The following is a 19,111-nucleotide window of genomic DNA, read 5'->3' on the forward strand; positions in this document are numbered from 1 at the left end:
GAGATGAATGATAACCATTCCACATGAAGTGGCCTAATTTTCCTCCACAAGATGCCAATGAGTATTTTATATCCACTCTTGAAGACAGAAGGGACTTTAGTTTAACTATTCAACTAAAGGGCAATACTTCCAACAGTGTATCATGCACTATCATTCAAACAGAAGGAGAAAGCAAAGAATATAGAAGAATATTAGTACTTTGCATCAGTAAATCAAGGATTCACATGTAATTAAATAACAGTGCTCACAAACATGTTGCACAGCAAGACTGAAAAAACTTCATAAATATAAAGAACGGAATAATAAATTTGAGTGTAAAGTTTAAAATTAGAATAAGAAAAACTTAACTGTAAGTAACAATACATTCAGGCCAAGTGCGAATAAAGGCAATAGGGTGTGTATTATTTTTAAAAATGTACTAGATAAAAGTACTAAAAAACAATTTTCTAGGCAGTAAAAGTAAGTGACTGTAAGACAAAAAATTTGAGGGAAAAAAGGAGCTTAGGCACCTTGATACGTGTAAGAAAATGAATAATGAAGCAGATTGAATTTAGATACAGAATTTGACAGGGAATCAGGGTTTCCACTTCAAAGTGTTCCATAATAAAATTACTAATCTATTAAATGTGAAATCTGAGAGTATTAGAAAATTGGAAATGTCAACCTATTCCCTAATAGGATGAGACAAAATAATTAACTACAGACATAATTGCTATTGCACCTTTAACACAAGAAAACTTTGCATCTTATTTATGGTTTAACTATCTGAAAACTTGGTAGCATCAGATGTCTTCAACACCTCATGAACAAATTGGTGACTATTGTTGCCAATCTCATTCCATTTAGTGCTTACTCAATGGACTGCAAGGGCTTTACGTATATTAGCAACCCTCTACTTATCTCCCTCCAAAACATCAATTTTGTTTTGCTAAAGGCCCTTGCAATCAATGAGTTGATTGAATCAACAGAATCACATAACACTACCTGGGTATGACTCATAAACAATTTGGCAAACAATTCCATAATCATACCAGAACACAAGGACGCTATTCTCAGCCGCCTACCTCCCCTTAAACTCCTTTCCCCACCGCTAATAATTCCAATATACCTTTGGCATCATGAAGGTCAGAACTGCTTCTGTGGTTTCCCTCTTCATTTTCACCCAACCAAGCTCCAACACCTGTGTAGGCCTTATTGACATCTTTCTCTTGCTTTTTCCTATCTGCCCTCATGCCTTTTCCAAATAAATCCTCTCCACAAGGTCTATCCCTGCTCCCAATGACCCTTTTGTCAGTAAACTGCTGAGCACATAAATTTCTTCTTGGGCCTCCATATTAATTGATATAATCAACTGTTCCCTCTCTGCAGACAAAAAAAACCCCAGGAGATTCAAGATCTAATTAATCACAAATATAAGGCATCCTTGGGTTGGACACACTACCTTGCCTCAAGGGAAGAATAACAGTTCTGCAAGCACCCAAGTGCCGAAGGCCAACCCAGACAATCTGTGTGACCTGAAGAGCAGACAGTGGGTGGAAGAGTTCTCCTGAAATGGCACACAGGTGTCCCCGTTTTTCGAACGTTCGCTTTACGTCAACTTGCTGTTACGAAAGTCCTACATTAGTTACCTGTTTTCACTAACAGAAGGTGTTTTCACTGTTACGAAAAAAGTCAGCGCATGCACCGAGCAGCCAAGCTCCTCCCCGGAACTGCATTCTAGCCGGCATTGCTTAAACACGTGCCTGTGAGCATCTGTGCTTTATGTCGATTTATTTTGTGCATCCATTAGCAAGGTGAGTTCTAAAGTATCGGAAAAGCCTAAAAGAGCGCATAAGGGTGTTACACTTAGTGTAAAACTAGACATAATAAAGCATTTCAATCATGGTGAATGAAGTAAGGATATAGAGAGTTTGGCTAAGGGTTTGTGGAAGTTGACGAAGATGATGTTGAAGAGGTTTTGGCATCCCATGACCAAGAACTGAGAGATGAAGAACTGATGAAGAGGAAAGAATAACAATTGAAGCCGAACGCAGTAGCAAACAGCCCGAAAGTGCAGTCATCCAGGAACTGAACGGGGAAGCAATTGCGTGAGATTTTCACTGCGATTGACAATGCTACAATGATTGCAGAAAAGTATGACTTTAATTTTGAAAGGGTACATAGGTTTAGGGTATATTTGCAGGATGGTTTGAGTGCTTACGAAGAACTGTATGATAGAAAAATGCACAAGGCTAAGCATACTGTCGTTTTTCAAGCCTTCCACATCAGCCACAGCAGATGACAAAACTCAACCTTCGACATCGAGGCAGGCAGACATAGAAGGTGGTGACCTGCCTGCCCTGATGGAAACAGATGACGATGAGATGATACCCCAGTCTCCTTTACCTCCCACCACCCCAACCTCCGATGACTCAGCCTAACACACCATTATCAGTGTGCTCACTGTCTTCCCGATTCTGTTAAGTGATACTACACTGGACATACATTATTTCTACTTTATATAGGCTGTGTATTTTTATGTGTTATTTGGTAGCTTCATAGCTTAAAGGTTACTGGAAAGAGTGCTTCTGCCGGGAGCGCTTGCGTTATGTGTTTCTGCTGCGAGCGCTTGTGCCGAGTGTTCTTGCCGCGAGCGCTGCCGAGAGCGCTTGCCTGAGATTTTTGCTGCAGTGGACAGTGCTGCAATAATTGTAGAAAAGTATTCCTACATTATATAGGCTGTGTATTTATCAGATCGTTCCTGCTTTTACTATATGTTACTGTTATTTTAGGTTTTGTGTGTTATTTGGCATGATTTGGTAGGTTATTTTTTGGGTCTACGAATGATCACAAATTTTTCCCATATAAATAAATGGCAATTGCTTCTTCACTTTACGACATTCTGGCTTACGAACCATTTCATAGGAACTCATGGAAGAGGACTCATTAAGGATAGAAATATAATCAATACCTGCATGGCAACTCCAAAAAAAAAATGCAAGAAGCAGCATAAGCATTATATATGGTTTATTATATCTTACAAAAGCTTATGGCTCTTTCAATCCAGCTTGAGAAGCATCATTTTCAAACTTGGCTCAAGAAATTGCCTACTCTACTGCTAAATGATTCCATACAAGCAGCAACTTTAAGCGAGAAGACTGCAACAGACCCAGTAAATTGTCAAATATGATTGCAATAACATCTTAATACTTTCCAATTTTCCTCACAATATAACCCTCTTTCAAATTTCCCCACTGCAAAATAATTATTTTAAAGAATAAATGGCAAGGTCTGGAATGGAGGTGACATGGATCCAGACCCAAGATCACTCAAACTTAAAGTCATTGGGCAAACAATGTTTGCTTATGCAACTGAAGGGCTAGTTTCAAGTCAGTACCATACTTACAAATGAAACCTACAAGAGAATGGGCCTTACAGGAAGCATCCAAAACAAAAGTCATCTGTCGTGTTTTCAAAGAGGACTAATTTCCAGTGTGGAGAATTCTAGGATGTAGGACTAAATTGGATAGCTCTTACAAAGAAACAGCAAAGACAATGAGCCAAACAATCTTTTTTCTAAATTTCAAGGTACCAACAGGATTACAGATAAGATTTACAAGTTAATTAAGTATTCAGTGATGGTGATGGGGTTGGATTTTGCTTTAACAGCACCAAAATGGACCATAATGAAAGAGGTAAATAGAAACATAGGAAACCTACAGCACAATACATGCCTTTGGGCCCACAAAGCTGTGCAAACATGTCCTTACCTGAGAAATTACCCAGAGCCCTCTTTTTTTTAAGCACTATGTACCTGTTCAGGAGTCTCTTAAAAGACCCTATCGTAAAACTATATTGAAAACTATAACAGCAAGTTTGCTGACGATACTAAACTGGGTGGCAGTGTGACATGCGAAGAGGACGTTAGGAGAATACAGGGAGACTTGGATAGGCTGGGTGAGTGGGCAGATACTTGGCAGATGTCATTCAATGTGAATAAATGTGAAGTTATCCACTTTGGAAGCAGGAACAAGAGGGCAGGGTATTGTCTGAACGGTGTAGAGTTAGGTAAGGGAGAAATGCAAAGAGACCTATTACAAGGGGAATTGAGTACAAGAGCAAGGATGTCCTTTTGCATTTGTACAGGGCCCTGGTGAGACCACACCTAGAATATTGTGTACAGTTTTGGTCTCCAGGTTTAAGGAAGGGCATTCTGGCAATTGAGGAAGTGCAGCGTAGATTCACTAGGTTGATTCCTGGGATGGCAGGGCTGTCTTACGCAGAGAGATTGGAGAGATTGGGCTTGTACACACTGGAATTGAGGAGATTGAGAGGGGATCTGATTGAAACGTTTAAGATAATTAAAGGATTTGATAGGATTGAGGCAGGAAATATGTTCCAGATGTTGGGAGAGTCCAGTACCAGAGGGCATGGGTTGAGAATAAGAGGTCAGTTATTTAAAACAGAGTTGAGGAAAAACTTCTTCTCCCAGAGAGTTGTGGAGGTGTGGAATGCACTGCCTCGGAAGATGGTGGAGGCCAATTCTCTGGATGCTTTCAAGAAGGAGCTAGATAGATATCTGATGGATAGGGGAATCAAGGGATATGGGGACAAGGCAGGGACTGGGTATTGATAGTGAATGATCAGCCATGATCTCAGAATGGCGGTGCAGACTCGAGGGGCCGAATGGTCTACTTCTGCACCTATTGTCTATTGTAAATTATATTGATTTTATTGCTGCTGATAGAATCAGCAATATTAGAAATATTATCAGAATAATGGGATCACATGATCAGAAATATGAACATTTTCAAATGCATATTTTAAATTTCTGCGATTGTTGAACTATGCAGAAAAATTATAACTTTGTTTGTCTTCAATATCTATCTCACAAGCTAAAACAACAAATTTGCATAGTATAGAATCACTTAAGTTGTTCACTTCTTTTGATACAACTGGAAATCTGAAGGGAAATCTACTTCTGCATTTAAAAGAAAGGGAAACCTATCATCTCTATTAATAAACTTGTAATTGGTAGGATTGAAATTTTTTGCCAAAAATAGGATACAGTTTCAAGCAACCCTGAAGTTCAGCATGTAGAGCTGCCAAAGTTCAAAGGAATGAAGAAAATATCGAGAAATGAACTAACATTCATGCTGATCTAAATAATGCTCAATAATATAATATAATATAATCAAGTCTACGAAAAATAAAAGCCAATAGAGAAGAGGTTAGAATTACGAGGCACAGAAAACAGAACATGCTTGGTTTCTGGCTGAATTTTGGAAAATTGAGAGTATGTCATTGATGATGTTAATACTACTTCCCCTTAGCCTACTGAACAAGGCAGGGGAATATAAAGAAGGAATACAGTTATAGATAGCCAAAGATCTGGGCAGGAACATAAATTAAGGAAGAAGCAATCACAAAACTCATCAATGTAAAATAAAAGTACAGCTTTGATGATAAAAATATATAAATCAACCAGCAAAGTGTAAAACATCAGGCTGCTTCCCTCACAACCATCTAGCCTAATGTTGCAGGAAGTGTGACATCAAAAGCAAGTTATATTACAGGAAGTGCTTCTTTGATATCTTTAACATATTGAAACAGCACATGGGACTTCAAAATGTGTTTAATTCACATTAGGTTACCCATTTGGGAAAACCCAAATAAAACCCAAAGCATGCTGCTGGAAATACTAGGTGTTGAGTCAGCTCCTTGTAAGCAAACAACTGCACAACTCCGATTGCTCACTTGATCATTTCAAATTCCTTTTCTTCTCATTGCTAATGGGAAAATTAATTTCTTACTACCCAAAGCCTAGCAGTACTAATCAACTGCTGATTGAAACTTCTCAAGGCTACCTAGAAATGAGGTTTACATACCATTCTCCCACAAAAATTCCACAGAACGCTTAAGTGTTTCTGCTGACAGCTACACAATATAGTAGCCATGTCATAGTCATGGAGACTCCTTGAAGATTGACCAAACTTCATGAAAGCTTGCAATGGTGAAGCTACATTAACATCAATATATTGGGAATTATTTCTGCCTGCTTGGAGATATTTAGTAATTTAAAGTAGGGGTAGTGTAGTAGTTAGCTGAATGCTATTAAAGCATCAGCAACCCAGGTTTAATTTGCTGCTATCTGTAAGGAACTTGTATATTCGCATGGGTTTCTTCCAGGTGCTCCAGTTTCCTTCCACATTGTGAAGATGTACAGGTTAATAGGTTAATTTGTCACATGGTAAGCAATTGGGCATTGTGGATTCACTGGGCCAGTAGGGTCAATTACAGCGCCGTTTCTCAAAATAAAATTGAATAACTAAAATCTGCCTAAGCAACTTTTACCAGGTTAATTTTTAATTATAGTTTATGGAGTAATGTGTATGGTCTGGTAACTGTACTCCTCTTTCGTCACCAAAAGATAAAAAATAAAAACTGTCAGTATCAGCAAACCAAAAGTAATAAAATGGTGATACTACATTGTCAAACACCATACATACATATTCATTTTTGATCACCAAAATTGCAAAAGTGATTCTAAATGCAAGGATAAACTATAAAAAGAAACCCTAAAAGCAGTGTATGTCAATATGTTAATTAAGTTGTCAAAATTTTACTGCTTTGAACCTTGTTACCAGGACTGTAATGACAAGATTTGACCCTGATATCTGTACCAATGGGTCAACGCATACCTGACTTGCATGGTCCAGCCTGCAGCTGACCTCCTGTCTTGCTGTAACATTCTTTTTCAGTCTAGTGATTGCCTTTTACGTAAAATTTGTTTCACTCTCTCAGCAAACCAAGCAAAGAAATTTACTCACTGTATCAGTCTGCCCTAAGGAAACTAAACCAGTACTGAATTTCTGAGGCTAGTTGCTCCAAAACAAAAGTGTGTTAATTAAATAGATGAATGGCTCTATTTTAAAACCACACGATTAACAAAGACAAAATCTGCACAAAATCCAAAAATTGGTTAGAAATGGTGTGTGCGCCATGTACAGAGGAGAGATGAATGGAACAATTATGCAGGCAAATTTAAGAACCATAGTAAAGTTGTAAGTAGACCAAGTGGCAGGAAACAACAATTCTAGAACTAACTGAAAAATGCTTCAAGATTTAGTGCAGAATTCTTAAAATGTATTCAAGGGTATTTTCTTCACACGTGCAACAAGAAACTGGACAGCCCCAACCTTCATCTTTAGGGATGAATGGACCAATGATAAAAAATTGATTAAATATAAAGCAGTCATAGAAAGAGCAAAAGAAGACAAGTAAAAAGCCGAATTTACTAAGCCAAATTGCGTTTTAGCAAATTCGGGTTAAAACAAGCATGCAAGTTAAACTTGTCAGAGCAATGACAGGCTTTCACCTGGGAGACAGCAAAGGTTCTACTCAAGTATGTTGCTCAAAGAAAATGTGTGGGACTCTCAAACTTAGAAACTCAAGCATTTCAAACGATGTAAAATGTAAAAAGTAATCAGTGTTCCTCAGAGAACTAACTGCATCATTAGCATGAAATTGTCCCAGATTTGCATGAACTTGCTGTAAGTCTAGGATTTAATGAATATGCTCTGATGATGGACATGAAATGGAGGCCAACAGAGGACTTCAACCTTCTCCGGAATCTAATCTCAATGATTCTAAATTGGACATGGGATTGGGATCAAATTCATTTCAATCCCACTCCTAGAGTAATATGTGCATCCAAAGACTGCTCCAGTGACCAGTTTGGCAGGTACAGAATGTAAAAAGAACAATTAAATAAACCTGGAATTGCAGACACAAATAGTGACTTTTAATAGGCTTTCAGGTAGGCACATGAATATGCAGTAAATGGAAGGATATGGATCAGATGATATGGAAGGAGATTAATTTAATTTGGAATAATGCTCAGCACTGACACTCTGGTGGACTGAACAGGGCCCGTTCCTGTGCTGTACAGTTCTATGCTCTAAAGAAGCCAGTATCAGGAAAGATAACCACAGATCAAGGTATTTAAAAAATAACTGCATTAATGACAACCTTCCAAAAATGTTTCCATTCTTACCTAGTCTGGCCTATATGGCTTAAGACCCACCACTATGGTTGAATTTCAATTAACTATTCAGTTTAAAGGCATCAGGGGATGGACAAAAATTGTCAGCCCCTGCCAGCGACATTCATGAATGACTAAGAGAAAATTATTCTAGGCTTGCAGAATGAGGAATTATTTAATTATTGAATCTTGGGAAATGATAGAATTGCTAACTCATGCTGACCTTACTTTTCTTGAAGGGAACTTAAGTTTGCCAGCACAGTATTTATAAACAGAAGGGAGGGGGCAAAGATAGGCATGGTAGAACATGCCCCCACTCATGCACATAATATTTTGAACAGAAGCAAATGCTTCCCTTTCTCTACATTACAACTCCTCAATATCAATTACAATGCCCACTAATGCTCTGGCTGAGAACAGTAAAGAACAAGGGTCAAGCACTGAGGTTTCATTGCCTAGCTTGCTCTGGAACGTGCTATAGAGTGCACTTGCTAGCTAAGCTGCCACAGAAACCGATTCTCAACAGATAATTTTTGTCCAATATTAGTAAACAAACATTACATAGCTTTGTGGGTATCATTTTAAAAATATCCCCGTAGATAGGTAAAATGCACAAGAGTATATACTGGATATTTTATCTCTTCTACTTGAAGTGGGAACAGTAAGCAAATGGCTCACATTTTTAGATTGATTTTGGATTAATTGTTTTCCCAAACCATGATCATTTTGAGCTAGTGTGTACACTACATGTCAGCTTATGACTTTTCCACAATGTTTCTCAAATTTAAACTACCTTATAAAATTAATGAAAAACAATGGCTACAGGACAGGTGGGAAATATGTAAACGAAGAGATTAAATAAAATAAAAATAGATAATACTGTAAACACTGTAGAAAGGGAAATAGAAAAACAGTTCAAATCCCTTCATTAGAACAGGTAAGGCATCAAGTGAAGCAACAATATCACATACAAAATTTACACTTATAACATTTTATGGAAAAGAAGTCATTAAGAAATAGGTTGTCACTAGTCCCCATAGGAGATTAAAACTGCTGAAAAGTGGTCTGGTCATTAAAGGACATTAACCAAATATGTAAGAATGGAACCAACGGAGGTGTCCCATCCACCTGATCGGCAGTAGAGGTGTTCAAGACAGATGGGTGTCAAATACATCTACTTTGTCAGAAAAAAAAAGTCCAGTTTGTCATTTTAATTTGTGATCTTTCAATTTTTAGAGTCGGATTAGAAACATGTCAAGTGGGATTTAAATATGCTCAAGTAAAATACACAAATTTGGCATGTTGGAGCTGCAGACCCATCTGCCCCTTTTAATCCTACTACCAATTTCTTTAATTCTATGCCCCCTGGTTTTTGAACCCAGGGTAAATAGATCCTAAATTATCACGAGGTACCTCAGAATCTTAAGTACTACAATTAAATTTTCATTCAGTCTCCTCTTCCAAAGAAACAATCCCAAGTTAATCAGCCTTTGAACAAATCAAAAGTTTTCTAGACTTGGTCACATCTTTGTAAACCACTTTTCCCAACCTTACCTGCACATTCACATCTATTTTGTATCATGGGACTAGAAATGGATGGAGAACTCAAACTGTCACATAAATACAGAGTGCTAGCATAACCTCCATGCACAAGAGATGGAGATAATTTTATATATACACGTTCATCCAAGGGAAGTGGATGCCACAGGCTGAGCAAGCCTTTGATTGGCCATTCCTGATTGCCCTTGAGAAGGGGATGCAGAGTTACTGCCTTGATCTGTGGATATGCTCACAATACTGTTAGGGGCAGAGTTACAGGATTTTAAACAAGTGGTGAAGGAATAACAATATATTTCCAAGTATTTTGTGTGGTGGTGATCCCATGCCTTTGCTACCCTTGTCATTCTAGTTGATAGAGATACGGATTTGGAAGGTGCTATTTAAGGCATCAATAAGGCTATAGTGGATGAAATAGTATGCCATTCTCAGGCTTGCTGCCCCATTCAATAAGATTGCGGTTGATCTTTTACTTCAGTGCCACTTTACTGCACTAACTCCATAGTTCCTTTGATAGATCTTTAGATATTAAGATGTGCAACATACTTCATAATTATCCCTCCACAGTCCGCTCTGCAACAGGATTCCAAAAATTCACTACATTATGAACAATCAAATTTTGTCTCATCTTGGATTAAATGGTGAACCCCTTATTTTGAAGATGTGACCTCAGATTCAAGATATACCAGCCGAGGAAAGCATCACTCCTGCATCTACCATGTCAAGCTCATAAGAATGCTGCACTTTTTCAAAGGAATTGCCTTTTATTCTTCTATGCTCAAGAGAATCAAGGTACAGTCTGCTTAATCTTCCTTCACAGAGTAAGCTCCCCTTTCCCAAAAACCAATCTGATGGAACATTTGCTTATACAGGTATATTCCTGCCTTCCAGAGGGGACTAGTTCTGTACGCAACATTGCAAATGCTGCTTTAATGGGGTTTTTAATACCTGCAGTTAGATATCTTTACTCTTGTGCTCAAATCTTCTTGCTACGAGGACCAATTTAACATTTCTGCTTTGTGTATTAGGATGGCAGTATCTCCCTCCACTGCCCCGAAACAGCAAGTCGTTTTAATTTTTCTGCTTGACTCACATTTTTCTACTATTCCAGCTACCATGCCCTTGATCATTAGTATCCTTTTGTAACCTCTCTGCACCCTCATAACACATGCACTATCATTCAGCTTTATATAATCAACAGATTATTACACATGGTACTCTCATCTAAATCATTGATATAGATAAGAAATAATTGGGGGGACATGTAGCATCCCATTTGTCAGAGCCTCCTAATCCAAGTATTAGCTGTTCATTCCTACTCAGTTTTCTGCCCATTAAGTCAGTCCCTAGTCATACCCATGACCTAATTTGTTAACAACCCCCTTGTGTGAAAAGGTCTATAAGTCCAAATACTCCTCATCCACTGATCTGCTCAATTCTGCTAGTTACACCCTCAAAAAAAAAACTAACAGATTTGTTAAACATGATCTTCCTTTTATTTTTTTTGTGTCTTGTTACCACTTCCTTAATAACAGATTTGAGCATTTTCCCTACTATTGATGTCATGCTAACTGGACAGTAGTTCCTGTTTTCAGTTTCAATCCCTTTTGAACAGTGAGGTTACATTTGTTACCTTCCAATCTGGAAAACAATGACATTTTAAGGAAGTTCCTACGGAAACATTCACTGGTTTAGGCAAAAAGTTAATTAGGGAAAGTGTTCCAGAAGGTATAAATATAGGGCTGGTCATATTGGAGTGAACAAGGAATCAGTTTGTTTTGGAGATATATGATGCTGTGCTTGTCCAATTACTAACAAAGAAAAGGTAATTTGGTCCTTTATATTAGACTTGGAACGTGTTACAGAAAAAAATTAATACAATAAGGCAGCTGATATGACAATTTTGGATACAGAGCAGATTATTAGCATGTCCCCCCACCCCCAAGGCACAAGATGAAGAGAAATTAACAGATTAAATGATTGGGCAGATATTGCAAATGGACTTGAACAAATGTCAAGGTAGAATCTTGAGAATCAGAGTCAGTGGGACACATATTTGACATCTATATACCTGTTACTTAGTGTGTGGAACTGCACCCTGGTGAGAGAAAGTGCCTATGAGATACATACCTCACAGAAGGGTGGTAACATTCCCAACAATGCAACAGATCTGTGTCTTAAGGCCTCTCTGACAATGGTAGTACTGGAGGAGGAGCAATCCAGTGCTGGGAACCTGTTGTACAAATCCCAGACCATGCAGACAGACCAAAGAATTGGGTAAATGGTGTTTCAGCTAGATATTGCTTTAACTTCTTAGATAGAAAGATTATGCAGGTGTTAAAGTCATCCACTGACATCCACATATCAGATGCACTGCTTAAATACTTACACCTTCAATAGTGAGAAAAAATACTACTTCTGTGGAAGGAAACCAAAATTAAATTAGAATTGTGCCATGGTGTCAGAGTGCAAGGACAGAGTCTTCAGACCAGCAAATCTGTACCGACTCTCAAACACCAACTTAAATTAATCCCCTTATTATTTTATCTACATTTCCCTTCAACTCTTCTCCCTGCACCCAGGTTCTGCCACTTATCTATACACCAGGGGCTTATAGTGGCCAAACCACATCTTTGGGTTGTGGAAGGAAACCAAAATACCTGGAGGAAATCCACAGTCACAGGGAGAATGTGTGAAGTCTACACAAACCACTGGGGGTCAGAATTAAACTGGATCCCTACAGTTGTGGAGCAGCAGCTTTAGTAGTTATGCACTTAATTCTTAACTTTGTTTACCATTGAAATCTTAACAGTTCATGTTTTTGAAGGAAAAGATCAAAATGTTTATAGAAAATAAACCTGGGCCTGATCTCATATCCAAGTTATATATTTCAGGTTTCAATACCAAAGAATTTATTTCCCCTCATCCTCCATATACATTTCTCTCATAACTTGGCTGCATTATAGATCAAGCCTACCTAGAAAATCCCAAATCTGCAGACTTAATTTACTTTTCAACAATAAATTTCACTAGGTATTTCTTTCATCTTAGTTTAGCTGGGGAATAGTGCCATGCTTATGATAATACATTCCTTTTAGAGGCTGTATGCACTCAATGACATGGCCAATGTGTGACTCGTACACAATTATTCCCCGCCCCATACATACACAAACCGCAGACAATAAGCTCACACTCAATCCACCTCAAGGGTGGTAAAATGGTGTTGAATGCAAGTACACAAATTGTTTTAATGAAAAAGAATTGAGTAATCCCCTATTATTGCTCTTTGCACAGACGAAGTACAGCAAAAGTAACTTGCACAGTTTGGAAAAGGTATGATGTTATTGTCACAAAAAGCTGGAGGAACTCAGCAGGCCAGGCAGCATCTATGGAAAAGAGTACAGTCGACATTTCCGGCCAAGACCCTTCAGCGGACTGAAGAGAAAAAGCTGAGGAGTCAAGAGTTAGCAGGTGGGGTGGGGGGGGGGGGGGGGAAGGGAGAAGCACAATGTAGATAGGTGAAAGCAGGAGGAGTAGGGGTGAAGTGAAGTGCTGGTAAATTGATTGGTGAAAGAGATACAGGGCTGGAGAAGGGGGAATCTGATAGAAGAGGACAGAAGGCCATGGAAGAAAGAAAAGGGGTGGGGGGGGGGAAACCAGAGGGAGGTGATGGGCAGGCAAAGCGATAAGGTGAGAGAGGGAAAAGGGGATGGGGAATGATGAAGGGGGTAGGCCATTACCAGAAGTTTGAGAAATCGATGTTCATGCCATCAGATTGGAGGCCACCCAGATGGAAAGTAGTGTTGCTCCTTCAACATGAGCATGGCCTCATCGCAACAGTAGAGGAGGCCATGGATTGACATATCGGAATGGGAACAAGAAGTGGAATTAAAATGGGTGGCCATTGGGAGATACCCGCTACTTCAGGCGGACGGAGCATAGGTGCTCAGCAAAATGGTCTCCCCATCTATGTCAGGTCTTACCAATATTCAGGAGGCCACACCGGGAGCACAGGACACAGCATATGACCCCAACAGACTCACAGGTGAAGTGTCGCCTCACCTGGAAGGACAGTTTGGGGCCCTGAAAGGTAGTGAGGTAGGTGGTGTCAGGGCAGGTGTAGCATTTGTTCGGTTTGCAAGGATAAGTGCCAGGAGGGAGAGACGAATGGACATGGGAGTCACATAGTGAGCAATCGCTGTAAAAAGCAGAAGGTGCGGGGTACACTCCGTCCTTTTAACAAACAGCTTCAGAGGACATCACTTTCACAAAGAATCCTGGCCTACTGGAACATAAATCCACTTACCTAACTCAAGTTGGCAAGTGGTGAACTTCACTGGTTGGTGAGACCAAGTGCAGACTAGATCATTTCTTTGCTGAGCACCTATGCTTTGTCCGCCATAACCAAATGCAGCTCCCAGTTACAAGTCATTTTAATTCCATTCCACAAGAGAGAATCTGTAGATGCTGGAAACCCAAGCAACACACACAAAATGCTGGAGAATTCAGCAGGCCAGACAGCATCTATGGAAAAGAATACAGTCGAAGTTTCGGACTAAGACCTGGCCCGAAACATTGACTGTCCTCTTTTCCATAGATGCTGCCTGGCCTGCCGAGTTCCTCTAACATTCTGTGTTAATTCCATACCAATCTGTCTGTCCTCAGCCTTTTCCACTGCATAGGTGAGTTCAAAAGCAATTTAGAAGAACTGTACCTCATTTTCCATCTGGGTAATCTACAACTTGAGAGCATGAACAATGAATTCTCCTATTTCAGGTAACATGTTCCCCTTTCCCCTTCTAATTTACCCTGACTCTCTCAAACACTTTTCCTTCCACAATACCCACCCCACCTCCTCCATCAACCAGTTTCTTTCCTCATCAGCCTATTAAACACACTCTCCTCCTGCAATGTGCCCAATACCCTTTCCCCAAATGTTCCCAATTGGTTACTCTTCACCTTCCTTACCAGATTCCATAATCTGCAGCCCTTTTGATAGCTTCCACCTACCACCTATCTCCACCCTGCCCTCCCCCATCTGCCAATCAACCCTTCCTAACCTGGATCCACCTATCACTTGCTATCTCTTGCCCCACCCTTTCCATCTTTATACTGGCTATCTAGTCCAAAAGAAGGATCTTGTCTTGAAACATGTATTACGCATTTCCTCCTAAAGATTCTCCCTGACCCTACTAGTTCCTCCAGCAGTTTTTTTTTGGCTCCCAGTTCCAGAATCTGTAGTCTCTTGTGGCTCCAACTTCACAATGACCTTTAGGCAGCCTAGTAATCAGAATCTTTCTCACTTCAGCTGTTTTGAACGCTACCTTCATTTTCTTTTTGGAACCATAGGTCACGAGAGCAAGATGTGCAAAACTAGCTTTCAAGCTCTTCAATGTGCTTAATGAACTTCTCAAATTGCACAGACTGTGCCAGGATTGAGGAGATGCAGCAACTAAGATCCACCAGCTTGGAGTACTTTATCATCTAAAACCATAAGATTTAAGATTTTAATAGAGGAAAAAGTGACTATAAATGCTCGAATCTGGCACACAAAACAAACTCCTGGAGGAACTCAGCAGGTCAAGCAGCATCTGTGGAGGAAAAGGGATAATTAATGATTCAGGACAAAATCCTGAACGAGGACTCGGGTCTTTAAAAATGTTAAGTTTGAAATGATAGATGGAGAGAATCATTTTTAGCTTGTGTATAAATCAAGAGCTGCTTCTGTGAAACATCAAATAAAGAAATAAGGAATTCCTTTACAAATGAATGAAAACATAGAACTTCATGCCACATAAAAAAGGTTACAGGGGCAGGGATGACACATTTAAAGAACCTTAATAAATGAAATGAGCAAACAGATGCACAGTGGAAAGAGGAGACGAAAGCAAGAATATGACTTATATGGATTGCTCGTAGTAGACCAAAGAGGCAAAGAACCTGCTTTCTATGATACCAAGTCTACATAATTTTACTTGATGATTACATTCCTTTCAAATGTTTGTGCGTGGGTTGTAGGGCAAGAAATGAGGACATCATTGAATGAGCCCCTTAAAGCCATTACATATCAACACACATCTGCATATATTCACATAATTCTGGTCAGGTCGTGAAACTTTTCTTCAAAAGACTGCACAGCAATCAAATTAGCATTCCTACACATTTTGATTTTCAGACAATGTAAAAAATGTTTGTTCTGAATATCTTCCTTAATTTCAGTAATTAAAATGATTACTGTCCAAAGATACTTTAATGAATTCAAATCATTGTTTATAAAAGTAATGCATGCCATTACAAACCACACAATATCTCCCACTACATAAATCAGCAGCACCCACTCCTAATCACCTAATCCTTTTTCAAAATCTCCACAATCCAGACACCTTTTCCTCTTGTTTCATTCCACAAACAAGCCTTGTTCCTGACTATCACCCTGCTCCATCTCTTGCCTATCCCTTTCTCAAACCCTGCTTAGCCTTGCACCCCACCCCACATCCCTCAGTCCTATCCTTCCTGGCCCACTGCTGCCCCGTCCTCCCCCTCACTGCATTCACAACCCACATTCCACTTCCTTGTTCATTTGCTCCCATCTGCTCACTGGCTTCATCCACACTCCCTACCTCACCCCGTCCTTCCTTTCACTCCCACTTCATCCTATCCCTCTCCACTACAACTCTTTGCCCATACACCATCCCACTGTCTTGCCCCTCCCTCTACTCCTATTTCACCCAGTTCTTCACCACCCACTCCTCCATGCATCTCCCTCCTTCCACCCCATTCCTCTCTCTGACTCCCATGCATCCTCCCTTCTTCCATCTCCTCCTGATCCCGTCCCATCCCTTCCATTCCTATCCGGACCCCTCCATGTCCACCCTTGACACCCTCCTTCATCCCCCCCAAACTCCTCCTTGAAACACACCCTCCCCCTCCAAAACATCCTTTCCCCTCCCCACCACACTCCCTCCAAACCCGCTCTCCCCCTCCAAAACATCCTTTCTTCTCCCAAACCCCTCTTCCCCCCCCCGACTTCTCCAGACTCCTTTCTCCTTCCAACACCCTTTTCCTCCATGAGCCCCTCCACCGCCATTCCCCTGACCCTTCTCTCCCTCTTCTCCCCTCCATGCCACCTCATTTTCCCTGTGCCCATCCCCGACAAACGGCCTCCTCCTCCCTGAACCTATCTCCCTTCCACTCCTTTCTTCGTCCTATCCCGATACCCCTCATCCCTCCCAAATCCCCACCCTCCATTTCAGACACCCCCCCTTCACAATCCCACTCCCTTCCCCTTTCAAATCCATTCCCGACGCCACCCACTCTCCTCTCCCCAGGGGCTCGGCGCCGGGACACGGCCGCCAACTCCACACAGACACACAACCATGACCGCCCGCCCCAGAGGAAAGAAGTCAGACCTTCATGAGAAGGAAAACACACAACTGAACCTCTCCGCATAGTAAAACTTTTACCCCCACCCCTCTAAACATAAAAAGTCGTCAACCCCACCAGAAACCAGAAACAAAACCCATCTCCGGACAGGAAGGCGAGTTTGATTCGCAATTAGTCCGAATGCGTTTTTTCAAAAGAGCCACCGAATGTAAAAATGAAACTCGAAATGTGCGGTCAGCGTGCTGCTTACGGTCTCTGACTTCCCTCAGGTTTTCATTGTTACCTTGGTAAATTTTTACCTCACTTTTTTTCAAAAAGAACATTAAAAATATTTGAGGGATAAAAAAAAAGAATTTTAAAAAACGGTTGCGAAAGCTCACATACGAAGTAAACAGGCCGGACGATTGCGCTGCCTCCTACCTGGCTGGTAAAAGCCGCTTGCTGTGGTGGTCTACGCCTGGTTTTTGCTCGGAGTTTTACTTTTATTTTTCTTGCTGGGTTAAATGTTTTATTTTTTCTCTCTCGGCTACTCGCTCGAGCCCTCGGCCCCGCTCACGCTGACGCAGCCCCGCCGCCTCCCTCCCACTTCCGCTCCACTTCCGCCCCTCAGCGCCGGGCTGCTTGATTGACACACGCTTCCTCAGCTCAGACTGCGTCCCCAAATCTACGTTTGGTTTGCAAAATAACAAAGCAGTGTCCGAAGGCAGTGATGCAACCAAAGCCTGTAAAATACTTATTAGTTATTTACATCACTGAAAGCATTTCTTTGTACTTGGATGATGAATTGCTGAAAACCGTCTGACTTTAAAAAAAGTTGCTATGAGCAGATGTTTCAAGGACCGTAGGTAAAGATGAGGAAGGGTTTTCAATCTGAAAACATTTACTTGTTTAAATTCCACAAACGCTGACTTTTTCCAGCATTTATGTTTCCGAAACTATTATGGCATTTTGAAATATATTCTAAAGAAAGTACGCACTAAACTATATATGGAATTTGACATGTTTCCATTGTACTTCACAGAAGTTTAATTGTACTTGAATCTCACAAAAAGTACAACATTGTTGATTGAGAATATTGGGAGAAATCACATGTACTAAAACTATCAACGTCGCAACTGGAAATTCAACCTTGGTGAATATTACTGTATGCACAATTAAGACATGTCAATATCATTGAAATTAATCCTGGAGGCAGAATACACATTCTGTTGCAACTAAAAAGTGCGCTTAGAACCGGATCTTTTCGGTTCACCAAAATTATACATAAAATTTTGACTTGAAGCATCATTACAAGTTGGCAGCTCCTTTGGCAATGCAAAGCTCCTACACTGAACTATGAGATTAAATCTGAGAAGCTCCATTTCTTGCTTAATGCATGTCAAATTCTGCTTTCTGCGCTCTTGGGTTTGCTGGCAAAGCTGGAAATCTAATGCATAGAAGCAAATTGAACACTCGTATTATGAAAGGGGCTTGGGTGGCATTTTAACCATGGCCTGATTGACAGCCTTCTCACAGGCTGAAGCAGTTTAAAGATTAGTAAGAGATATGAAGAGACACTCCAAATAAATGGGGAAGGACTAACTGCAAGGAAAAAGGAAACAGACTTTAACGTCTAGACCTTCCTTCGTTAATGAAAATTTCACTAACTACCCGTCCATCACGTATATACTTCGTATACTTACATATGCCGATTACGGCATATTATACAGCACTGAAGTGATAGAATATATTATAAACTCAATTCCCCGAATGCACACTAAACCCATAACTTTATAGCTCAGTATCAAGATTACCACTGCTAACACGAAGTATTCATTGCATTCTCATTTATTTCTTTCATTCCCAGATGTTTCCTTAATTCCGTACTGAGAAACAAAATCAACATTGTGTCCAAAATGGATACAAGTTAGTAACCTTCACAATAACGCGGTGATCTCTGTGTCTCGGCAGCTACATAGAGGATAATCACATTTTTTCTAAGCATTTTTCGACCAGAGGATATAGGAACAGAATTAGGCCATTCAGCCCATCTAGTTTGTTCTGCCATTTCACCATGGCTGAATTACCAACCTCGTTCTCCTAACTTCTCCCCATGACCTTTGATGCCCTTATGAATCAAGAACTTATCAACATCCACTTTAAATATAT

The 19,111-nt window shown here is 40.2% G+C and overlaps 1 protein-coding gene across 1 annotated transcript in view; it reads right to left on the minus strand.

The window, feature by feature from the left end:
• LOC132384870 (signal transducer and activator of transcription 5B-like) overlaps window positions 1-17,541 on the minus strand; it is a 114,902-nt gene extending 97,361 nt beyond the window's left edge. The window contains exon 1 of the mRNA XM_059956481.1: window positions 17,384-17,541. The gene's annotated coding sequence lies outside the window, so the exon portion shown is untranslated. The remainder of the gene's footprint in view (window positions 1-17,383) is intronic.
• Window positions 17,542-19,111: the final 1,570 nt, after the last annotated feature.

Source organism: Hypanus sabinus, chromosome X1 (genome assembly GCF_030144855.1).
Source record: "Hypanus sabinus isolate sHypSab1 chromosome X1, sHypSab1.hap1, whole genome shotgun sequence".
NCBI classification, from domain to species: domain Eukaryota; kingdom Metazoa; phylum Chordata; class Chondrichthyes; order Myliobatiformes; family Dasyatidae; genus Hypanus; species Hypanus sabinus.